Source organism: Pogonomyrmex barbatus, unplaced genomic scaffold, assembly GCF_055798465.1.
Source record: "Pogonomyrmex barbatus isolate J1 unplaced genomic scaffold, ASM5579846v1 scaffold5, whole genome shotgun sequence".
Classification (NCBI taxonomy): Eukaryota; Metazoa; Arthropoda; class Insecta; order Hymenoptera; family Formicidae; genus Pogonomyrmex; species Pogonomyrmex barbatus.
Genome location: NW_028297149.1, coordinates 9,475,917 through 9,498,852, shown reverse-complemented (window position 1 = coordinate 9,498,852; position 22,936 = coordinate 9,475,917). Strand labels below are relative to the sequence as shown.

The 22,936-nt window shown below is 42.1% G+C and overlaps 1 long non-coding RNA gene across 1 annotated transcript in view; it reads left to right on the top strand.

Moving 5' to 3' along the window:
* Positions 1–701: 701 nt before the first annotated feature.
* The window catches only part of LOC148935435 (uncharacterized), an 88,226-nt gene continuing 65,991 nt past the window's right edge, over positions 702–22,936 (top strand). Inside the window, exon 1 of the long non-coding RNA XR_016140481.1 lies at positions 702–1,429. This is a non-coding gene — a long non-coding RNA (uncharacterized LOC148935435). The remainder of the gene's footprint in view (positions 1,430–22,936) is intronic.

The following is a 22,936-nucleotide window of genomic DNA, read 5'->3' as shown; positions in this document are numbered from 1 at the left end:
ACGGCAGGATGGCCGAGTGTGGTTTGAGCGATCTCGTATGGCCAATGGACCCGCATAAATTAGAAGCGTTAATACGCGTTACAGCAATCTCATCTTGGATATTGCCCGAGGGATAGCATTGCGTATCCGTCAGTACGTCCGCTATCGCGTATATGACGGCGGCTCCGTTACCTTGTTACAAGCGAGAATTCTGAGTCCATGGATCATAAACAATCGATGACAACAAAATAGAATGATCGATGCGGACGTAAGACGGACAAAAAATATATGAAATTATACAAACTGAAAAGAGTATCGCGATGCTGTGGTTTTTAATTAAATTTTTATTGTCCGCGACACAAATAAGAGGAATAAATTTGATTTTATAAATTGAGTAATTCTGTAATTATATCAGAGCGGTCTTCGCCCGTGTCGCGCGGTATATCATTTCGTTTACTTTGGGCGTTTACGCGATAGCGTAAATGGGAACATAGTAATTAATTAAAAATGTTGCCCGCGTTTTGCGTCGCGGGGGTGTTTTATAACGAATTAATTCGAGAGATTGAAATTGTTGGATGTTTGTCAATTTGCCTCAGAAAAATACTGGGAGACTGCGGGAGGGAAAATATTTGTCCTCCTCATCCTGCGCCCGATCCCCCTCAATGAAAATTAAAAACAGCTAACGGACCTAACGTATAGCGTACCTAACTTTTTTGATCGGCACGGGCACGCTTTCGCGGGGCCGATACTGCTAGGCGCAAACGGCGCCGGTGATTGGACGCTGCCGCGCGCGCCGTCAGCGTCAGCTTTGGCCGGCGCGCGAAGGTGCGTTCGATAGCGCGACCTCGCACTACCCCCAGTACCCGGCAGAACCTCGTACGGGAAAGTGTTTCGTCCGTCGCGTCGGTACCTTCGAAGCTCCCTCGTACGCGGGCCGCGTGCAAGCTTCACCGTCCTCTCTCTCTCTCTTTCTCTCTCCTCCTCTCTCGCTATCTCTGTCTTTCTTCCTCTCTTTCCCATTTTTCCCTCCCTTTGTCCTCTTAATCGTTCTCCAGTTTTTTCGAAATTGCGACGCGAGAGATAAAACGTCGTCGACCACACGACGTCATTCCCGACCGCTCTGATCGGCCTCGTCGTGAGCGTGGGAGAAGAAGAAGAAGAAGACGGCTCGCCGTGTTTAAAGCGAGTTTGCTTCTCCCTCGCGGCTGTCACGCGCATCATCGGCATTCCTTCCTTCTTTCCTTCCTTCCTTGTTCGCTGCCTCGCGTCACGTCGCGTCGGTGAAACGTTGTTTTACGGTGCGGTTGCGTTCGCGTTTCTGTGCGAGCGAGCTCTCTTTGTGTTCCGTGGATTTTCGGTTTTTTCAGTGTCCTTTTGTTGATTTTTGAGGATTTTTCAACGGCCTGCCTGCACGAGAGTCCAGAAGCGAACATCGAGCGAACACCATCCTGTGAGTCTTACATACTTAATTATTCGTGTCTTATTTGTGCGATCGTAGTCGCGAATTGTTTTTCCGTTCTCGTGTAAGTTAATGGATACGGACGGTTATGCAAGATTGATGAAATGAAAGATCTGCGGCAGTACAATTTGCGCGTTTGCAAATTAAATCCTCGACGGTTTATTTTGGCGTTTTGATTTATCGCTTATGAAATAGTTCGCCGACGTACAGATTTTGGATTTCAAGGTTCATTACAGAGCACCAGGTGGCATCGCTCGTTTAAGGGCGCGCGATTAGCAAAATGGAGCAGCGAATGCAATAATACTTGATGCGATAATTGTTGCGTTAATCATACCCCGTGAATTAAGTTTTAATCCTTTTACATGTCCTTCCATTACATCTCTTTTTTAGCCTTTTTTTATCGTTGGAAATTTACAATTTCTATGTGCGCACGCCGATCGATATCAGACTTGTTAAAATATATGTGCAAACTTTTTTATAATTTGTGCTGCATATTCTATTACTAATTTTCATAGTTTGCACTCTGCATTATATTCTTTGTATCGCTGCGTTAATTCTTAATGTGATATTGCGATGAAGAAAAATATTGCATTAAGAACGTGTCTTGATACAATCTGTAAATATTATATATAAATATTGAATCAAATATAAAGGAAAGAAACGAAAGAGAAGTCATGTTATAAAGTTGCTTCATTTTCTTGCCGATAAACGAGGAGAAATGAATACACGGCATGTCAAAGACTCCGCAGAATATCAGTATTGTCAATATTGGAGCAGTAGCTTTCGAGCACGCGTTTCTCATATAGGTGCATTCTCGAATCGGATGGAATATCGCCGTACGAACTCGCTGCGTTTCGCGTTTAAAATAAATAACGAGTGCGATGTGACGTGTTATTTAATCCTTCCTTCTCGAGAACCGTGTTTTTAAAAGGATCATTAACATTTATCGTTGTATCGGAGTATGTCTGTGCGAAACGTGCACAGAAATTGGATTCTATTGATATTCCGCGCGAAGTGACGTTTGCGGTCGATCGATTTTACTTCTCGGTTATCTCCGAGTCTGGTCGTTTGAGGTCAAAAACACGCGCGGTGTGAAATTCTGAAAGGAAGCGCGCCGCGCCGGAGCGTCTGCTCGCGCGAGCGAGCGAGCGAGCGACGAAAGCGCATGGAAAAGTACGTCGCGATGGACCGCGAAGATAGACGCGGGATAAAAATTGCCGAGACTGTCAAGGGTCGCGGGAATGCAACGGACGATTGATAGTCGTACCTCGGTGTTATCACCGTCGTAAATTCCCGCGCGTTCGGTTTACGCGTCCGCTCGCGATATTTTTCGCCGTGGTATCGTCGAAATAGAAAAATGTTTACGTCACGGGCAGAAAGAAGCGTGATCAATATCGGAGGTGTCTAATTCCAATAACTCTCGCGAGATGCGTTTCAGGATGTTGTTATCGCGACCGTATAATGTATCTTCAAAACGAAAATACATCGCGAAACTATATCGCAAAATTGTTAGCAAAATATTGCGCCTTTCCGTTTCCACAATGTTGAACTTTGCCGTTATAACTTTATTATTACGGAGCACGGTTGTTTAACGAGTTTAAGGAAGCTTAACTCTCGCCGTTCCGCGCGAATATCTTTCGAATTAATCGAATCCTCCTTCCTAAGGAGATTTCTTACGTCGCGAAATTCATTCGTTACTTTTTAGATTTCGTTTTGCTTAATGTCGCGACGGTCGTTCGGCGCAACAAACACGAGCGAGCGCAGTTAACGTGACACGCGAATGCGTAATTCGTCTTGCGACGAAACTCCAGGAGCAACGAGAGCACGACGACGCGTCGCCATTTCACCCCCCTAGACGATGCGACGTCACGAATCGCGAACTTTGCACGCTTTCTTCCTCGACGGTTCAACGAACTCTAATTTCATTCAGCGCAGCTCAATCTGAAGAGAGGAATAATTTTTTTCCCCGAGAAAATCGTACATCGTTAAAAGCGAAGGAATAAACCGGGGAAATTGTGAAAATTACTTTGATACAAATGCACAAAGGAGATGATCCGATAAAAATAGCGTTTCGTTTCTCTCGATTGCGAACCGCGAAGTGGCGTTATAGAGACGAAAATCTTGCCGCCGCATAGATATATGCTCTCGCCAGAGCCCTCTTTCTATGTAAATATTTACGTTTATGTAGGGGCTTTACGATATGTAGGCTATGTATGAGGCCAATAGACGCTCGATCTGTAGACCATGAAGGAAATAGACTTTGGTAAAAGGCTCAGATTTTCCGAAGTATTCGCGAAATCAGATCGCGGAGGATTACAAATATCGGGTAACTCTGTGCAAATCCCTTTGTATCTCTGACTTATATTACTGTTTCGCCCAATGGCTCGTACCTCGTTGCTATACAAAAGCAAACGGGGACTTTCTACTTTTGAATAAATAACAAACTACGAGGATTTTATCGTGAATTCCAATACGCGACTCGTACGTTATCAGATTTGAAATTAAACTTATCGCGATCGATTGAATTAATATTAAAACTAAATGTTGTATGTCGACGATTCGCCATTTGCGCTAATCGATCTTCCCTCCCGAGGAGATTTCTTACGTTCGTCGTGTAATTTATGTTTAGTTAATTTTTAGATTTCGCGCGATACTTCACTGTTAGAACAAATCGTAAAATCTTGGCGCTCACCGTTGTGCTTCTTAGCCAAGGGATTATTACGTCGCAACTTCCCCGTTGCCTACTTTTCAACGTATGTTGATCCCATTAAAGAGTAAAACAACGCGCGGCGTAACGCATGAAACAACGGTGCAGCCGGTCGGACATTTTTTTGCCACATGTCAGAGCAAGGAGGGATTCAAACGCGAGAGGGCGGAAATCTTTCCTGCCCATGCGACCGTATATCATTTCGGTTCTGCCACGTATATAAATCCGGTTATATAACGGCTCGTTTGCGTCCGTGTAAAGTGTAAAGGATAGGTCGTATAAAAAATATTTTTTCGGGTTTTCCGACATGAAAAAAGCAGCCTGACGGATACTGGATGAGGATACCGGAGAGGCAAGAAAGGGTCGGCTGAATGGCCATTTTTAAGCCTGAAAAATTTATACAGATTTTACATATGTATAAAAACTGTTTTGCCAATCTTCTTTCTATATTGTGACAAAACGATACAATTAAAGCGATCAGCCGTTAATATATTTATATTTGAGGAATTATATCTTTTATTTTGAATGAGCGTGCTAAAATCTTTTTACAAATATTTTCTGCAAAATGTATTTCATTGAATATTCATATAGTTACATATCATATTGGCTTCTTTTCGAATCCCGACATAACAGTTATCTGTTTTTACATTTGCGATAAATGTACATTTTATTTCTCGCATTTTTAGTTTTTTTTTTTTTGCATACTCTTTTATTTTTTGATAAATTTCTTTTTATCTGACTTTTATGTTTAGTCTTTTTTCAGAATAAAATATATTGCATCATACTCGTTTTGATAAAATTATTTTACTTGTACTGGACATCGTTGAGAAGATTATCGTATAGGATTCGATACTATAATTGAATGGGTATACCGCAAATTCGTAAATCTACCAATGCCGAATGATATGAACCGCTGCTATTTAAACGATTTATTTACCAGCTACGTTTGCAGCTACGTTATGATAAATTTGCGAATACTGTTTAAGTTCACGAAGTGAACTTTACAAAGTGAATGTTACAAAAAAGATTTTAGATAACATTTTTTAATGACATATTCACGCAACTTGATGCGTGCAGTTTGTAAAATATGAATATCCTATTCTTTGAAAGCATTTAATTCTTTTAAGAACGCGTCAAATGTGTTTATTTAAGCCATCAGTTTAAATATTGTTAAATACTTGAAAATTTTCATTAAAACTGAGCTTTCAGAGAGTGCGCTTTTTGATAAAATATATAACCGTTGTGTAAGAGGAAACGGAGATTACATCGTATCTTATGCGGCGTGGCGTTCTCGCGTGCGTTTTCAGAATAGTAATCGTGTTCGCGAATTCTGCGATGACTCTTTCACATTTGCAGTTTAAAGGGACAGAAAGATTCTCTTTCTTTTATTACATTTTTCAAAAATATAAAACTATATGAGAAAATATAGGTATATATAAGAGAGGAAATAAAAGTTTTAGTTTTCAGGTAAAAAAATATTATAAAAAGAAAAAAGAGCTTTTTTCAAAATTAACCATGTATTTATTTATGGATATCTCGCATTTGCAAGTATCTCCGGTTGATGATGCACAATTATTTCGAAATAGTCGACGCTATTTGCATCGTTGATTTTATCCAATCATGATACGTACCTCAATTTTTCCGGTAATTGATCGATCATTTGTCCATACGTTCGAATGTATGGAAAGGCAATGTTAAAGCTCGACGAACCGTAAGAGAGACAGAAAGAAAGGATGTATGAGAGTAAAAACAGAGAGGCGAGAGAGAGAGAGAGAGAGAGAGAGAGAGAGAGAGAGAGAGAGAGAGAGAGAGAGAGAGAGAGAGAGAGAGAAAGAGAAAGAAAAAGGTGAGCAAGAAGGGATTCAAGAGGAGCCCTGGAGTATCTGCGAGAAGTGGCTGCGAGTAAGACTTGAAGAACCTACGCGAAATCTAATTCGAGTACGTACGTACTGGTAGCGGGAACAGAGAGCCGGGAGGAAGGATGGGGGAGAGTAGGGCCTCATGCATATTCAACGTATTTGTGGCCGTAGTGCAGCTCCGGGTAACTCATTGTGCGCGACTACTCACGGCGTTTGCCTCAGCTCGACGACGGCACGAGGGAACGGACGAAAATTGGCAGAGGGTGCATATTCGTTAGAAAGCCAGGCGCGACAGGTGAGGAAGGCGCCTCTCGCCTCGGTTTTCCCAGTGCGATTCGCATTCCGCTCCCCTCACATCACCGCGCCTTCCACCTGTCCCGACTTAATGCTTAATGCCGGCACCGGGATGCACGATAAGAGCGTCCTTGACGCGTATTTCCGGGAGCGGCTTCCGGTTCGTCCGGGAATGCCCGGCGGCGATGTCACGCTACAGTGATATCGTGCGGTGACCCGATGTTTGCACAGAAGCATGAGAAACGACGCGCTCGCCCATTTTATCGAAGTCGTTTTGCAGCAACGTTCCAGAGTGAGTAAACGTTGCCCGACGAGGAATGTAATCAACTCTGATTGACGTACAATATCGGTTGTAGCGAGATTCTAATTTTGTTCAGGGTAGCTCGTAATTGTCCTTATCTCGATGAAAAATCTTGTATCGACATGGCTCTCTCTCTCTCTCTCTCTCTCTCTCTCTCTCTCTCTCTCTCTCTCTCTCTCAGTTCAGCATCGTTCTCGCGCGAAGAAGATTGAAGTTGCAACACCAGCCAGAGAAGAAATTGTAAAAAGTCACAGAAACTTGCCTTCGACCGGTTGATTACAAGACTGATAATACTTCTTGATGAGATGATCCTTTTCAACTTTGTCACTCCGATTGCCGGCGTCAGAGTCTCCTATTCCGGAATACAGTCGCGACTACTGTCAAGGTTGTCGGATTACAGGCGCTAAGGTTTATGAACTTCACGCCGAAGTACATAGTAATCTAAGTTTAAGAAAGCTTCTGCTCCGGCCGACTACCGGAGAACACACAGAGGCGAACAGTTGGAGCAGTTGGAATGGGACTTAATAGAATGCCCCGGGTGTCTGTCCTTAATGTCTTTGCACACTGAACTTACGTCTATATCGCCTCTATTTATCTCGGGATTCTGTCTCTTCATATCTACCTATCGACGTATAGAAATTATTTTGATTCTTAATCTCGCCGTACGCATTAATTGCTCGTGATTATTTCTGCTACTATTTTTCGTACTATTCAGACGGATGTATCTCATTCACATAAGAAAATAGAATGGCAGGAACTTCACGATATCGCTATTACATTACGTTTATAATATAGCGTGAGTTTCAGAAAAGATTTCTGACGCATTTCACTACACGGAAAGAGAAATTTGTAGTTATTATTACATTTGACTAAGTATTCAAGAACGACGCGTAATTTATCGATATGAGACGACATCTAATATCGCGTCTGAATTTGTGCTTTCCGATAAATTTCTAATTCATGATGGATCATAAACCGGACCCAAGTGAATATCAGCCAGGCATGTCGGTTATGGATCGGACTGACCGACCGAGGGACGGCGAGTGGAAAGGGATTGGTTTTAGGGATCGTTACTTGGCTCTCGAGAGAAGATGCTCTCATTGAGATTTGCATATCAATGGGAAATGTTTATTGATGGCTCGTCCGCCCACGTCAGAAAGATAGAAGCAGGATGCGTTGGTGAACAGGAGCCTGCGCCGCGGCTCCTCCTCTCCGTGTATTCACCTCACCAAGATTTACTTCCTCGTCGAATGACCGTCTTTGAAGTAGCCAGGAGATGCCTCCGATATTTTCAGCGTCATTTAACATCTTACGACATCCGCCCGACTGAGAGATTCTCCTGCCGTGGACCCATATCGGGACTTCCGGTATAATCAACGTCTGTCTCGGTCAACGAACCAATAAACAAAGGCTGAAAGCCTCCTCTAAGCGGTCTTGCCTCATCTTCATCTTATCGAAAGCACTTTCTTTGAATTCCGCAAATGATACGACCATCGCCCAGGTTTTATATGATCTGTTTTCGTTCTTTTTATCTTTTCCCGTTCCTTTATCAGCGAGATTAATACGATAATTAATTCTGTCGCTTTTTATTTGTGTCTGATAAAAATAATATGAATTTTTAGCCTTTATATATTACCGCTTTGATCAAAAATATCTCTTCTATTTGAAATAAATCGAGAACATTTATTATTATTAGTCGCGCAGGTATAATTATTCAGTTATTCAAGCCAGAATGTAGATACGAATTATCAATATACATGCAAACGAGGTTTCCGTATCTTCTGTTTCTCGGTTATTTACATATCATTTCTCGACAACATGCAACGTGCAGAAGCGGCAAAGATACCTGCACCAGGTACGAAATTCGTGCATGTATCTTGCGCTGTTCTCTTCTCCGCCTCTCTTCGTGCTATTCCGCCGGAGATCAGCTACCGAAATTCGTGGCTTGCCTTTGGAAGCCTCGGCTCAGGCACTTTGCATACGTTCGACCATGCGGAGAATAACATGCGGCCGTTTATAGGTCGTTCCTTCGCTATTCCACGTTAACTTTGCATATTTCTATATTAGTCTCATATAAAAAGGAAAAAAATTCATAATTTATTTATTAAAATTATTAAATTTCTATTTTCTACGATGCATTGATACAATGTTAGTGGCTAGTGGTAAAAAAAATTCAAATGTTCCTAAATCGATCAGAATTATATAAATGTATAAACATGATCGTATCAATCACGGACATTTCTCTTTTTTCTCCTTCTTTTATAATATCCCTCCCTTTTGTGATATCGCGCATGAGATCGATTATTTACCGAAAATATGCGGCTCGTTTTAGCGAATTTCGCTGGGTTCCCGCGGCACTTTCCATATGCTTCGATTGTACAGCGGATAACAACAGGATTCGATTCGATCTTGCACATTACAGTCACGTATAGGCTTCGATCGTACATTCCACTTGATTTCGGATTCTTGGCGGCACCGTCTGCTCGCGATCGGTACATTGCCGAGTTTATACGCGTCGCGACACGGTCCTCTCTGAGTCATTTCATACCGATTTTCGCCGAATGCGGTTTGTCACCGCTATAAACCACTTTCAGATGTATGATTATCCCCGAATATTTCTAAATAGTTAGTCTCTACCTTTTATTACCGAGTGATTGATGGAATCGAAAAAAAATCTGAATGCAAAAACTTCCTTAATAAATGAATTATTTTATTTAAAAATATATAAAACGCGAGAAGAAAAAAATGACAAATCAGAATATAAAAGGATACGATTATATTTAAAGATATTCCTATGAAAGATAATGAAAACGCTTTATAAAAAGGAGAATAAAAAAGCTGACATAAAAATGTGACATGAAAAAAAAAAGATCAGTTTTTATATTTAGCTATAATGTTTGAAAAAGCGAATTTATCTTACACTTTTTTAGATCATCTATTTGATGCTCGCAGTTGAGAATGTCTTTACGCGTGAATGCAAGCTACACTCCCATAAGCTTACATAAAATTTTGTTGAAATTGCGATTAATATTTTCATTATGCATAGATCTTTTGTGTTGCATTCATATGAGATTTAGTGAAATTTTTGAAAAATGCCATTTATATGACGTACACATAGTAGCAATTTTTTTGCTTCTAAAGATTTATTTTACGGTTTCATTTTATATATAAATTTTTTTATTTGCTATTTGAGTTTATGAAGAGAACAACAGAAAATTCAGATTTCAGTTTCAGCATGCACTTTTCTGACGTCGGGGGTAGAGATTTGTTAGGGGTTGGGAAAACTGAAAAGATCAGCTTGTCACAGCTTGGACAGATTTAGTCGTTGCGAGGGAAAAGTATGTTGCGGAAAGTATTCGGATATATGAGTGCATCGTTTTAGACTGCTCTGCTAGTAAAATGCGCTACTGCGGTTGGCGCCGCGGAAAGAATTGCCATATCAATGTTGTAAATTCGCAAGTTTCGCCGTATCATATACCTATGTTTCGCGCATGCACTGCGATTCAAATTGACTTGATCCTCTAGAGAAATAAATTGGCGATACGAATAATTTTTTTATGTTGATAGACGATTTCGAGCGAAATTCTATGATCTATTGGCTGGTTTACACATGATTCTAATAGTCGGTTAGATAATAAATTAATTTGCTATCTGAGTTCTTCTTTTTTTTATTCAGCAATTTATTCAATAGCATTCGTTTTTTCTTCGAATGATAATGTAATCTAGTCAGATGTCTAGACTTCGTATGATATAATAATTAGATAATAATAATAGAATAACAAGTGGCATTACTTGAGAGAAGCTTAGCTGCTTAATAATTTTTTTCTTTCATTGAATTAATATTTTATAATTCAGAATAACTGGAATGGAAAAAGGAATATAATTGACTTTCAATTTGATTTATTAATATAACTTTGAGCTATGTTGGAAGTTCATTAATAATAAATAGACAATAATTCGCAATATAAGCAATTATTCTGAATTTATAAAATATAAATTCGAAACAAATTATTAAACACTTAAGATCCTGTTTTCTCGAATAATATTTATTATTCTATTATTTGAAACTTATCTCGATTTAATTGATAATAATTAGAATCATGAAATTATAAACTCTGATTGTCTATCTAAATTATAAACTCTGATGATTATTCACTCAACCCTTCGTTAATCTTCAGTCTTATATTTTACCGTTAAAATAACCGTCGTCGTAAGGACGCCCAATCCCATCGGTAGAATCTGCAAATCACGCGATAACCGGTTTCGAATCGCACGCAAGTGGGAAGGATAAGTTTTGATTGAAGTTAACGCCACGTCCGCGGAATCACCTCGCGTAACTCACGATCGTTCTTCTTCCGTCTCTTCTTCCGGTAGATCGACCGCGGGATCGGCTCGGCAGAGGGTCGATATCTCGGCGCTCGGCGCTCTGTTGTCTCGCCGGTTGTTTCTACTGGGGCGATTCACGATGTAAATTGGATTCACGAAATCAGAATGGAAATTCGTTGGTACGTAAATCGCGCGGTTCTTCGAGCTCTTTTTCACATCGTGCACGTAGCTCGGTCTTCGCGTGGCCCCGGAGTACCTTCGAGGAACAGCAGAAAGTGTTGGAGAGAGATGAGCGGCGCGGGATGAGGAAGATAGGATTTTTGGCGGGTTACGAGGAGTGGTCGCGCATTGATTCGTCGCCGAAGAGTCGGTGTGCCGGTACAGAGAATGGTTTTCAGTCTCCGCCGTCACCTTCTCTCGCTTACTCGCTCGCTTCGAAAGCTCCATTTCGTTCGATAATGGAGGCTTGCACTGAGATACCTATCCAGCCTGTCTGTCCGTTTATATCGCACTCATTTTGTGTGTGTGTGTGTGTGTGTGTGTGTGTGTTTGCAAATGTTTGCGTATATGCGAATGATGATGTCTGCACTAGCGTATGCCTGCGTATAGGTGTGTATGTGGGTACATGCAATGTTCTCTCATAAGCCAAGACGTACGTACAGTGGTGCATCGAACGGTGGGGGAATACGGAAGCAGGGCACTTTGCGTGATTGGGCCAGGTTCGTGAAGCACGACGGGTCTTAACCTTCTCGTATCTTACTTGCCTGCTTTGTGAAGCCTCACCGTTCGCTCTCGACGAAACTTTCCTGACACCCAGTAGCGCGGTGCGCCGAGCCGAGCCACGCATGGCTGGCAATAACGGGAGATAATGGAGGAATCCTTTCCGGATTCTGATCTAATCCTATTTTATTGTAGAAGGATATCTTTGTCCGACGGAATAAGCAAGCATGTGTCAGAACATACGTTGCCCGTAAGAAGATAGATCGGTTGCAAAATTCTTTGAACACGAAAATTCCGATTTTTATTTTTATTTTTTAAAAGCTTTATACAAGTTACAACTTTTTCTTCAAGAGAGCTTTGGTCCTTTTCAGGATTTATATTTTATAGAGTTTTACAGAGTTTATCTCCTGACAGATTTCTCCGACTTATTTCGACGAGTAGATTTCTAGAGGATTTTTTTCCTCGCCTAAAAGATTTCTAATTTTATAAAGATGAGAGCTCGTGTCAGGAGAGACTGTAACAATTTGTAAAGCCGTGAATATAAATGAGCGAGCATGCACTTCCGTGCATTTCGATTCGGTGGAATTTCTTCGCACGATCGCGGAACGCAGTTAAACTCATCCGAGCGTCGACACGGGAGATGACATCTCCGTCGCTTGGCGCGCTCAAGGCCGTCACGCGCGCGATGTTTCCTCGCGATGTTGCATCGCGCGTTGCGATCCAGGAAATTTCACCGCCGCGCATGAACACATATACGATAATGGCGCTTTGTGCCGCAAAGATGATTCCCAGAGGATCTTTCCGGAGCGCGCCGACACCCGGCATTGTCGGTCTGCCGCGCGGTTATCGCTCGGGCACATCTATCACGGGCGAAATTACTTTGACGAATTAATCACACTCCGTGAATTCTTACCAACCCCTAAGTGATAAACTTGGAATTTCCACGGACACTTTCGCTCTGTTCACGTTTCACGCGTAACGGATATTATCCGTATAGTTACGTACGGACCCGCGGAAGTAATCGCTTCCCATAGAATTCTTCCTCGCTTCAATGAACATCGCTTCCCTCCGGTTCTTTCGTTATCGAACGCGAGAGAGAATTATTCGTTATTATTTCGACTGTTCGAGAATGCCGATATTATCCGCCTTTTCTCGAACGTAAAAAGCTATCCCAGCTCTTTGTAAATCCTCGCGAAAGGCACTTTTCTCGATTGAGAAGAATCGTATCGCGTCATCTCCCTCCTTCGCTCTCTCGCCTTCATTTTCTCTCGCTTTTTCTCCTTTTGCCCGCGGTAGATTTCCGAGGCTGGGGTTCCTTCACGTTTATCGGGAAACGACGGTAGGTTGGATGGTGGGTAATTTGGTTACGTGAAGTATTTTTATCGAGTGGCATTGGAGAGTGTACGTAGCGACGGTGCGGTGCGTGCTTTTATCTCTCGTAGAAAATTCGCGGACGCCGCATCTCATTCAGAAATCTCTCGAATCACTTCGCGAAACGTTCGCGAAAAGGTCCCCGTAAATTTGTTAACATCATAATACGTTTTACGTAATGAGATCTACGAACCGATTACCTTTATCCCGCGGAGGGAATTGTGTTTCAGATGCCGTCTCATTTTATGCCTCGCTGTTCTTCGCCGAGCGCTAATTTCCATTCGCTCGGAATTTCTCAAGCACCCTGTACTTTACCGTGACTTCGGGATTACGAAACAGTCTATATGGAAGCCAGAAGTTTTCGCCGTGAAACGCTATCGCGGAAACGTATCGCGGGCGCAGAATGGCCACTAAGTTCCAACGTTCTCGAGTCTCGAGAAAAATAACTTCGCACTTCTAAAGTGTCATAATTTTTGCATTCGCTACCACTTTTCTCTGTAACTTCTTTGCGGTTCTATCGGACAGTAATATTCTTAGAGCATCGGCATTCATTTTCAAAATAGTGCTCCTCTAAAGCCGCCGCGAATAAAAGTTTCTTAATCTGGTCAGTTGAGACTTTATTATTCCAAGCTCCATATATCGTTCGATCCGTCATTCGGCGATTTAAATCGCAATTAGTCGGGGAAAAAAATGACCTGAAAGGCAAGCTCCCTCCGTTCTGCCTTTTGTAGATTAATGAAGAAACCAAATAACGTCCAGAGGAAACGGAGAATCCATGTTGGAGGAGGCCAGGTAGAATCCTGGCGAAGAGAAATATCCCCTTGTGGCAGCGCTCGCCGCATTCCGTAAGGATCATTACGTCAAATAACAGAAATCTTCCGAGTCTTTGCCTATCCATCCTCTTTCCTCCGCTCTCGCTCTCGCGCATCTCTCTCTCTCTCTCTCTCTCTCTCTCTCTCTCCCTCTCTCTCTCTCTCTTTCTCTCCCGTCCGTCCTTCTCATCCCCCTTCCGTTATTTCCCTTCCTGCTCGCTCGCGCGGTCACTTCGGCAGCCGGTTCTACATCTCGTACGGTCTGTTAGCCTAACTTCGTGCCGGGTCCGTGCATTGCCGCTGACTGCTGCAATAGTGCCCTTACTGCCTGCAAATGGCGTGGAATCGTGCAGGTATAGTCAGCTTTAGCGGCGCAATTCGTCACCGCGAATGCGGACAGGTCCCAGTGCACCTGCATTAAACGGCGCGCGAACGACCGATCGGTGCTCGAACGTCGTCTCTTGACAGGAATCTCGAGCAGCGTATAGTCGACGAGTCGTTCACGGAGTATGTCATACACGAGGCGAGGTATTTTTACGAGCTCTCACGCGGAATAATATTCCGACTGGTTTCGAATTTAATTTCTCGAATGATAAAAAGGGCGCGATAGCGCAATTTTAATTAATATTTTAAAAAAGAGAATTGGTACCTCTGAAAATGCTACTTTCGCACAATGTGATATATAATAATAATATCGAAAAATTTTAACGATTCACTGAAACGTACATATCGTCAATTGTGCGCCGATCGAATTTGAATGGTCGAATTTAAGCTCCTTCCGCTTCCCTGCGTGAGCAATTAGTCACTTCGCTGACATGCAACATTCTGCGGTAATAGTCGATTTTAGCGCAGCCTAAAGCCGATTATACCCGCGGCCGAATAATTCACGGTTAATTGTAGGTGATATAAATTGTCGCTGCGCCGATCTACTGACTGTAATTAGTAAATATGGAATTAACGATCCTCGCTAATGCGTGGCGCGCAACGTTATCGCGCAATGTTTCGTGAATATGCATACATTTTGAAACCCGTGGAGAATTTCCCATGTTCATGTGCTTTTACGGCTTTTCGCCGGTGGCACCTGAAAAAGATCGTACGTTAATTGTTTGATTACGTTAACGATTCAATTAGCTACTCCGGCAATTAAGCCGGCTTTGAGATCACAGTCAACTATCGCTGTTGCAATCTTGCGAAAGTTTAATTCTCAATAATGCACAGGTGTGGTGTATCATTATTCTCACATCTAGTTGAGATTTGTGGTATAATTAAAAAGTTTAGCGAAATTTATTTTTATCAATAAGCTTTATCAATAAGAATATGATAAAGTTACTCGCATTTTTATAAAAAAAAAAAAAAAAATCACTTCTAAGTTTACTACTAAACATATCTATACTAAATGTCTCGCCTAAATAATATCTTCATAATATTCGCATAAGCAAGAAATGCTGTTCTTTGGCTTTCAATTATAAAAGGGTAATGCGGAAACGCTGGACAGATATGATATTCAAAGTTAATGAACAGCACGCGAGAGGAATGCATGCACTCGCGCTTGCCTACAACAACAATGCGCGCAGATCGCGTCTCGCGATCCGTACCATCTGTCGGAGATTCCGTTAATTCACGAGGGGGGGAGGGGGAAATGAGGAAACACAGAAATTCAATATCCACGCTGGTTCACGCTAAAACGCTTGTTCCTGATTTATCCTGCTACTTTATGCCCACTCGCTCAATCGGACCTCTCGCAATTACATCGGCTTCGATTCTCTGATTACAAACGATCTCGAAGCGACTGCTGGCTCGCAGCATCCAAGGGCAATCATGTTACTGCTAGTTGCGACGGCAAGAGCTTTTCGTCAGGTAATTTGATCTCTTCCCCTGCAACCTAGGCACGGCACTTTCCTACGTATGTAAGAGAAGACCAGCCCTCCCTACCTTCCGCTTCGTTACGGGTGCGCGCGTAAACGTGACTAGACATTTTTCCGCGATTGCACCCATTCACCGGGGGTGAACAGACCTCGATTTTCAGTAATTTCACAGAATTCAGACGGTCGGGGCCGAATCATCCTCTCTCATTCGCGCGTGATTATTATACGCGCGCGAGTCCTTTTCGTCGGCTCGCTTCACTCCGAAGTCAAAGAAACGGAAACGGACGGGGAAGGAAGAAGCGAGACATATAATAAGCAATCGGGGTTGAGTTAGGGCGTGTCAAGCGTTGCTAACGAAAGGTCGCGAGCCATGGTAAGAAAGATAAAAATGAAGGAGGAAAAAGAGAGCGGGAAGAGAGTCGTGTGGCCTAATGCCGGAGCAGGACGCTGCGAGAAAATAAGAAAGAGTTGTGAAGTAGATCAGTGTGAGAGGTTCGATTTGATTGAACTCCCGCGCGACACCGGCGTGGAAACTACACCGGGAGTAGAAGTTTCCACGAATTTCAAATAATCCCGAATGGGATGCAATTTGCGGAGACAGAATTCCGACGTTCAACCGGCAAAAGTTTGTTGTATCCAGCATTTTCGCGGAGATAGATCTTTTCGTTACTTTGCTACGAAACTTGTTCCATCGCTCGCCAATTTGATCGGGGCGTCTCTTCATTCTGTTAGAAAAAAATATACTCGTATTTATAGGTATTTCTAAATTTATTAAAGAGAAATCTATTTAATAGTTCATTTAGAAAGCATTAGAATGTAAAAGTTATTTATTCGTAAATTAGAACCTTAATCATTTCAATTGGCGCGGCCAATGAAATATATTAATAGTTAACTAACAGTTAACTTTTTAAGTCTCTGTTTTGTTTTTACAATTTTAAATCGTTTGTATCACATAGTGATGTTGATTTCAAATTATCTTGAACAATGTAACTAAGATACGAATGGAAAGAAACATTTGTTTTATGACAGTGTATGTATTAATATATCTACTTGCTGGCGATGTGTGAAGGCGAAACGTACTTCTTCGCTATCAATCGAGTCATAAATTATAGCAGGTTCTTACGTTCATTCACAGGCTACTCACGAATTCACAGTGATATAATCGATCCTGTTCCCACCGTAACTCAATGGAAGCGTTTTACGTCGAACAATAACGACACGTTGCCGCGTACCTTCTCTCTTCGCTGTCATTCGTGAGATCGTTAAAGTTTTAAGCGATGCTGTGATATTCACGGAAATGCTTTCGACATTTTCCAAATATTAAATATGAAGCTCTTAAATGAATAACGAAAGACGAAAGTATTATAGTAAGACTTTTCGTCGCTAAATTTGATTTTTCAAACGCCGCTAAATTTGCAATATAATAATCATGAAGAAAAATGACGGCATTACTTTCGCATATGGGACGAATCTGTAGTGACGGAAGTCGCTCTCTATTCGTCTCTATGTAAATCCATCTGGTTAACTGGACCTGTGTAGTAAAGTCAATCGTGGTGCGTGTTTCCTATGGAAATATATACCGTAATTGGTTTGCTATAATGGACTTAACTGCCAGGTAAATTTACCGTGAGGTAGGACAACTGACCCTTGATATGTTTATCTATTTATCACTGGCCACTAATGGAACCCGCCAAAGCGCAAGTCCGACTGACAAATCATCGCCGATCCACACGTTACGTTTATGGGAAAATCCAACCAATGATCTCGAAAATGTCCTGTCCTACATTCTTTGCTTAAAAGCCAGGCTTTTTTTGAGGCAACCATCCCTTATTATCTGTTCTTCGCGCCTCTTTCGAGGTAACCCTGGACAGGGTATGGTCGTCGCATTCACACATATTTCAACACAGGGTGTGGTTTTATTTGAATTGATTCTGTGAAAATCATCCTGCAACATGAGAAGGGATGATGCTATAGCGAATGTATAATATACGCCGTCACTGTCTAAGCCGTCTGTCTCCCCTTCGAAATCATAAATCCACGACTTTGTGGCATTTCTCCTTCCTTTCTCTCTCTCTCTCTCTCTCTCTCTCTCTTTCTCTCTCTCTCTCTCTCTCGCTCTCTCTCTCGAACGTTTTATTTATGTTCTACGTTGAGAAAAGCGATTTTCCTCTTGTCGGTGAAGTTTCTTGTCGTGTAAAATTAGATTGCAATTTTTTTGCGCAATATGCATGTTCAATCGACATTTTATAAACTTTATATTTCATGCGCAATTTTTCAAAGTGAAATGCCTCCGGTATATCTGACAAGTGATAATTACGTTCCTTTCACGTAGTTGACCTCTGAGTGCAGAAAGCCTGCATAATGTCCCGCTTCTGAGATTTTTGAGAGAATCAAATTTTGATTAAAATTACAGTTATATTATCTAAAATATCTGAAATTATAGACCGAAGATAACGATCGACATTTGATGGTTCGAGGTCAAAGACGAGAGAGAGCCAATTAATTCGCTATGTCTATATGCAAAATTTAGCTTGGTTATTCGATGGTAAATCGCATTTTTCTGTAAATGAAGCCATCAATCGAGCCGTGCCCTCGATCGATATTATTCATCGACGTTTCACCGCTTTAGCGCGATGACTTTAGCCCGCCAACCGACATTGCAGTCTTTGCGGTATTGCATTCCTCGCTCCTTCTCGCCCCTGATAGAGGAATTTACCGACGACCCTCGGGGTATCCGTTAATCTCGAGATCAACGGATTAAAGTGAGTTCGTGCCGTCCACACGAGAGCGCAGAAGAGCCGATATCAATCAGCAATTCGAACATTTCGTCATCGCACCGAATACAATTATATCATACAATATACAAGTGACACGTCTACTATAAAATTAATAAGCAAAGTAACTCTTTCCCGTGACAATTTCTTTCGATATTACGAGATGAGAAACTGAGTTAGCTCGTTGCTCAATCTGTCGAGTGTCTTTTCTCTCTTCACTTTGTTTGCAATATAAGATTAAAATTTTTCTAATTTAATTCCGAGATATATTACAATCGTCGTGGCATTTATAATTAAATTGCTAATTTAGTAATGAATATATCTTCACGTAATAAGAACGGCTTTTGTTAAAATTTCGTTGTACATTTCCTGTTTATCATTTTTTGCTCGTCATAAATTCGTCGAGCATTCACTCATGATATATTCGTTAATCTTGAGATCAACGGATTAAAGTTTGTTCTGACTGTACGAGGGACTGACGAAACGAGCTGTCTTCGCTTCCCCCCCACCTCTTTCGCGCCTCTCTCTTTCTCTCATCTTCCGCTGGATCCAACATCAGACTTGGATATGAGTCTCGACTTCGAGGCGGAGCCAGTATTTCTCGACTAATCTCGGATTCATTGTGCTGTGCTAACACGAGATAACTGAGACGTTCGATAATAATTCTATAGTCAAATGAAACGTTTCGGCGATACAATGATTAAGTCATATCCGAGATTAAACATTTAATAAAAGTAGAATGTGCATATAGAAACGTCATCATTTAATAATGAGTTATAATTTAAGTGCTTTTCGACATTAGGGATGATTTAGTCAGGCATTTAAGAGGGAAATACGATGTTCAGTTACAATATAAAAATTTCTTTAATTGTTAAAGCCCATCTGTTGTAACTTTAGTGTGAAAGGAGTGTTGAAAAATGACATCAGATTAAAGTAAACGCATGCACCTTGGATCTCGACGGATTCTCGAAGCACATTGCTTCATTCACGGTTCCTTCAACTCCTTGCGTGTTGGTAAACATAGGAACACGCAGTCGGGATTACTCATACTATGGCTACCGGTTCTACGGAGCTCGATATACCGGTCCCTCTTAAACCGTCCTCGGATTTATAGTCAGATCGTTCTTCAGCGATGCCGACGGAGGTCGGATCGAGAGGCAGAGTGATATAGACAAGAAGAGAGGCTAGATATGGATATGGTTTTGGATACACCTTAGGCGAGGAGAGATGTATACCGATGTATGATCGGAGGGCGAAATTTTTTTAGAGGAAGGGAGAGAAGCAGGTAGAAAGGTGAGAGAAGACGCGGCTGAAACGAGGAAAGGGGGAGGGGAGAAGATGCTGTGGAGGGACCGGAGAGAATTGCGAGACCGCGGATGGTAGGAACACACGCCGATGGAAAGAGGGTAAAGGGAGAACCTTGGTTCCGCCATGGTGGTAGGGATGGAACGCGGTTTGTTCACTTTCCCGAACGATCAGCGACTCGCTTCCTCAAGGCGCGGTCGTGACCTCCCGCCGGTCGGAGAATCATTGCGATGTGAAATTTCGCCAGGCGATCGTTCTCCGCGTCCGTTTATCACATCGTATTACTTTCGGTTCGATTGAGTTAATCGTCAAATCGACGATGTAATTTCATGCATGCTTCTCTAAATTAAAAGCACAGTCGCTTCTTCACTTTCTCCTAACGCCTGCTTTTTATCACTATCTTCCGACCATTAACTGCCAGTCATTAATTTCTAGTCGTATCTTACGAAACATCGGGAGAAGTAGAACGAAAGGTACGTGGATTAATTATTGTAATTAAGAGGGCGTTGAGCGATCTTCAACGCTCCTCCGTCGGCTCGACGACGTTATTGTAGATAGTACGCCTTTATATAACTTCACGATTGCGCAAGATTTATACTCGGCTCCGAAACTTCGAAACTGCAGTAACTTGCAACGCAGACTCCGGGCGAAACATTATGTGCACGTGAAACACGAAACCGCCATGGAAGAAATTTCGGAAGATCGTCACGTAACTCCGCGGGGCAAAACTAGCAAGGGTTCGCGCTCTCGACTGTTGTCGCAAAACGCGTCATCGGATTGCGCCGCCTTCTGAAACCGGTTTTCAAAAATCGCAGGAACCGTCGGCCGACAACTGACGCCAGTTTCGTATCGATCGGTTCAGATTACGCTTTTGCAGCGCTCGTAGTGTTGGGCAACATTGTCCGATAACGGCGGACGCAATACGGAAGTTAGGAGGACAACCTAAGCTTGTCTTGTCGGTGACATCCGGGGACAAGCTGGACCAAACCAACTTCGGTATTGTTGCAAGTTGCTACCAAGAACATTGGCGTGGCGAAGGATAAAAGTTTATCTTCGAATTCAAGCTACGAATATATTTCGTTGGACACGCAACCATATATTTTGTGTTTTAACCGTAAATTTTAGCGCAATATTATCGACCGACAAACATTTTTGTCAAATCGTTCACCGTAACGTGATATATTGAAAAATATATCTATAATATATATCATAAAATTCCCTACGGGGAGATATAGCTGAACGGTATTGCCGGTCCATCGCTCGTTTTGCAGCGAGAGATAACCATTCGCAGATAACTCGAGCTTCTCCTTCTCGACGACGAGCGAAGGCGGCGAAATTCTGAGACAATGCCGGGCTTTGCACGGCAGGAAAGTCGCGGGAGGACGTCGACATCACGCTTGTATGATGTCGACGGATTCTGGGGTGGGTCGTGGCAGCCTTGTCCGCCTCATCCCAATCGTCTGAAAAGCCAGAAGACGACGGTTGCCAGTTGTGGTTGACGATCGGATGAGAGAGGGAGGAAACTCCACAGGTCGCGTCACTCGTGGCGTCATCGCGTCGCGCTTTTGTCGCACGCCGTACCGTCCTTCAGGCGCCGGTCCCATTGTTCTGTCTTTTTTTTTTTTTTTTTTGCCCAGTCGGTGAAAGCGTAGGGCTTATCGCCGGCAATGCCGTATATTGGATTCTCATCACTCCGCGGCGATAACTCTTGTCGACCGACCCACGGAAATGCGCGCCCCGATGCCTCTGACAGCGGTCTCCAAAGTTTGGCGATGCCCGACACGTCTCGCCCGCATGCCGCACATTTGACCGCCTATCATTCCCGCGCTCATTCAATTGTTTGTTATGAATCCCCATTATTTGATATACAGACCGTTCGAGATAAAGGGTCGTAGAACCGCACGAGAGATTGTGAAGAACCCTGAGAAATATATCATTCACGAATCTCCCTCCCCCATTATAAGCGTCCGATACTACCGACGAGATATCGATATCTCGTGATAAGAAATCGTGATAAGAAAGAAAAGTAATTCCGCCGCATTATTATAATTAGAACATGTTAATATATATATATATATATATATATATATATATATATATATATAAATTATTACATATTAACGTGTGATATCTCGTCGATAGTACCGGACGCTTACTGACGAAATATTGATATCTCGTCGGTAGTACCGGATGCTTATAATTAGGGAGGGATAAGATAACTCGTACATCGTGATAAGAAAGAAAAGTAATTCCGCCGCATTATCATAATTGGGACATGTCAATATATATAAATTATTACAATTATTAACGTGTGTTTAGCTATCCTACTACGGGTATTTGCGAAAAATTATACGAGCGACTTTGAAGTTATGTCAATTTCGACTCTTCGGCAAGCGTGTTATTATTTAGTAGCGTCTATCGCGCGAGATATAATATTCCGCTATTAAGTATCGCATCAGGGCGTATCAGTCAGCCTATTCCGCTGAAATATCTCTTCTCTCAAGATCGGCTACCGTTACTCAGCGTGCCTTGGCATTCTGATCGAATTATAGTCCTTATGTCCTAAGACCAAGCTGACGCTTCTACGAGGCTTACACGAGGCGCGCCTGAGCCTGAGACACGTCCAAGGTGAACCGGTGTTCAGAGAGGACCGCCAGCAAATACCTGTAGGTACTCTACATACTCTGTGACTTGAATGTTATGGACGTTCATCGCATGTGTAGCCTTAGGTCTCTGTTACGAAGGATCCAGCGAGCGTCTCTCGAGTGTCGGTACCGCGATGGCAAATTCCAAATTTAATATCGTCATCTATGTAGGATAAAACTCTATGACTACATCATTTCTATGTGTAATAATTGTGATATATAGTTGTCGGTGTATTCGATACGGAAACGGGTGACTTTATATGACAATATGCGGGTTATGTAATCTTTTTTTCTCTGCTATTCATATACATTCGTATAACATGATAAAATTTGGATAATTACAACTGCAATTTACACGAATGTACGCATCGTGTAGCATTAATGAAATTTGTGTCGGTTGATTTGATAATAACGTGTACAAATTTTACGATATAACAATCGCGGACAATGATTCAATTATTTAATTAAAGCATATTCTGCATTAATGCATAAACAACAAAAATATATACCATGAATGCG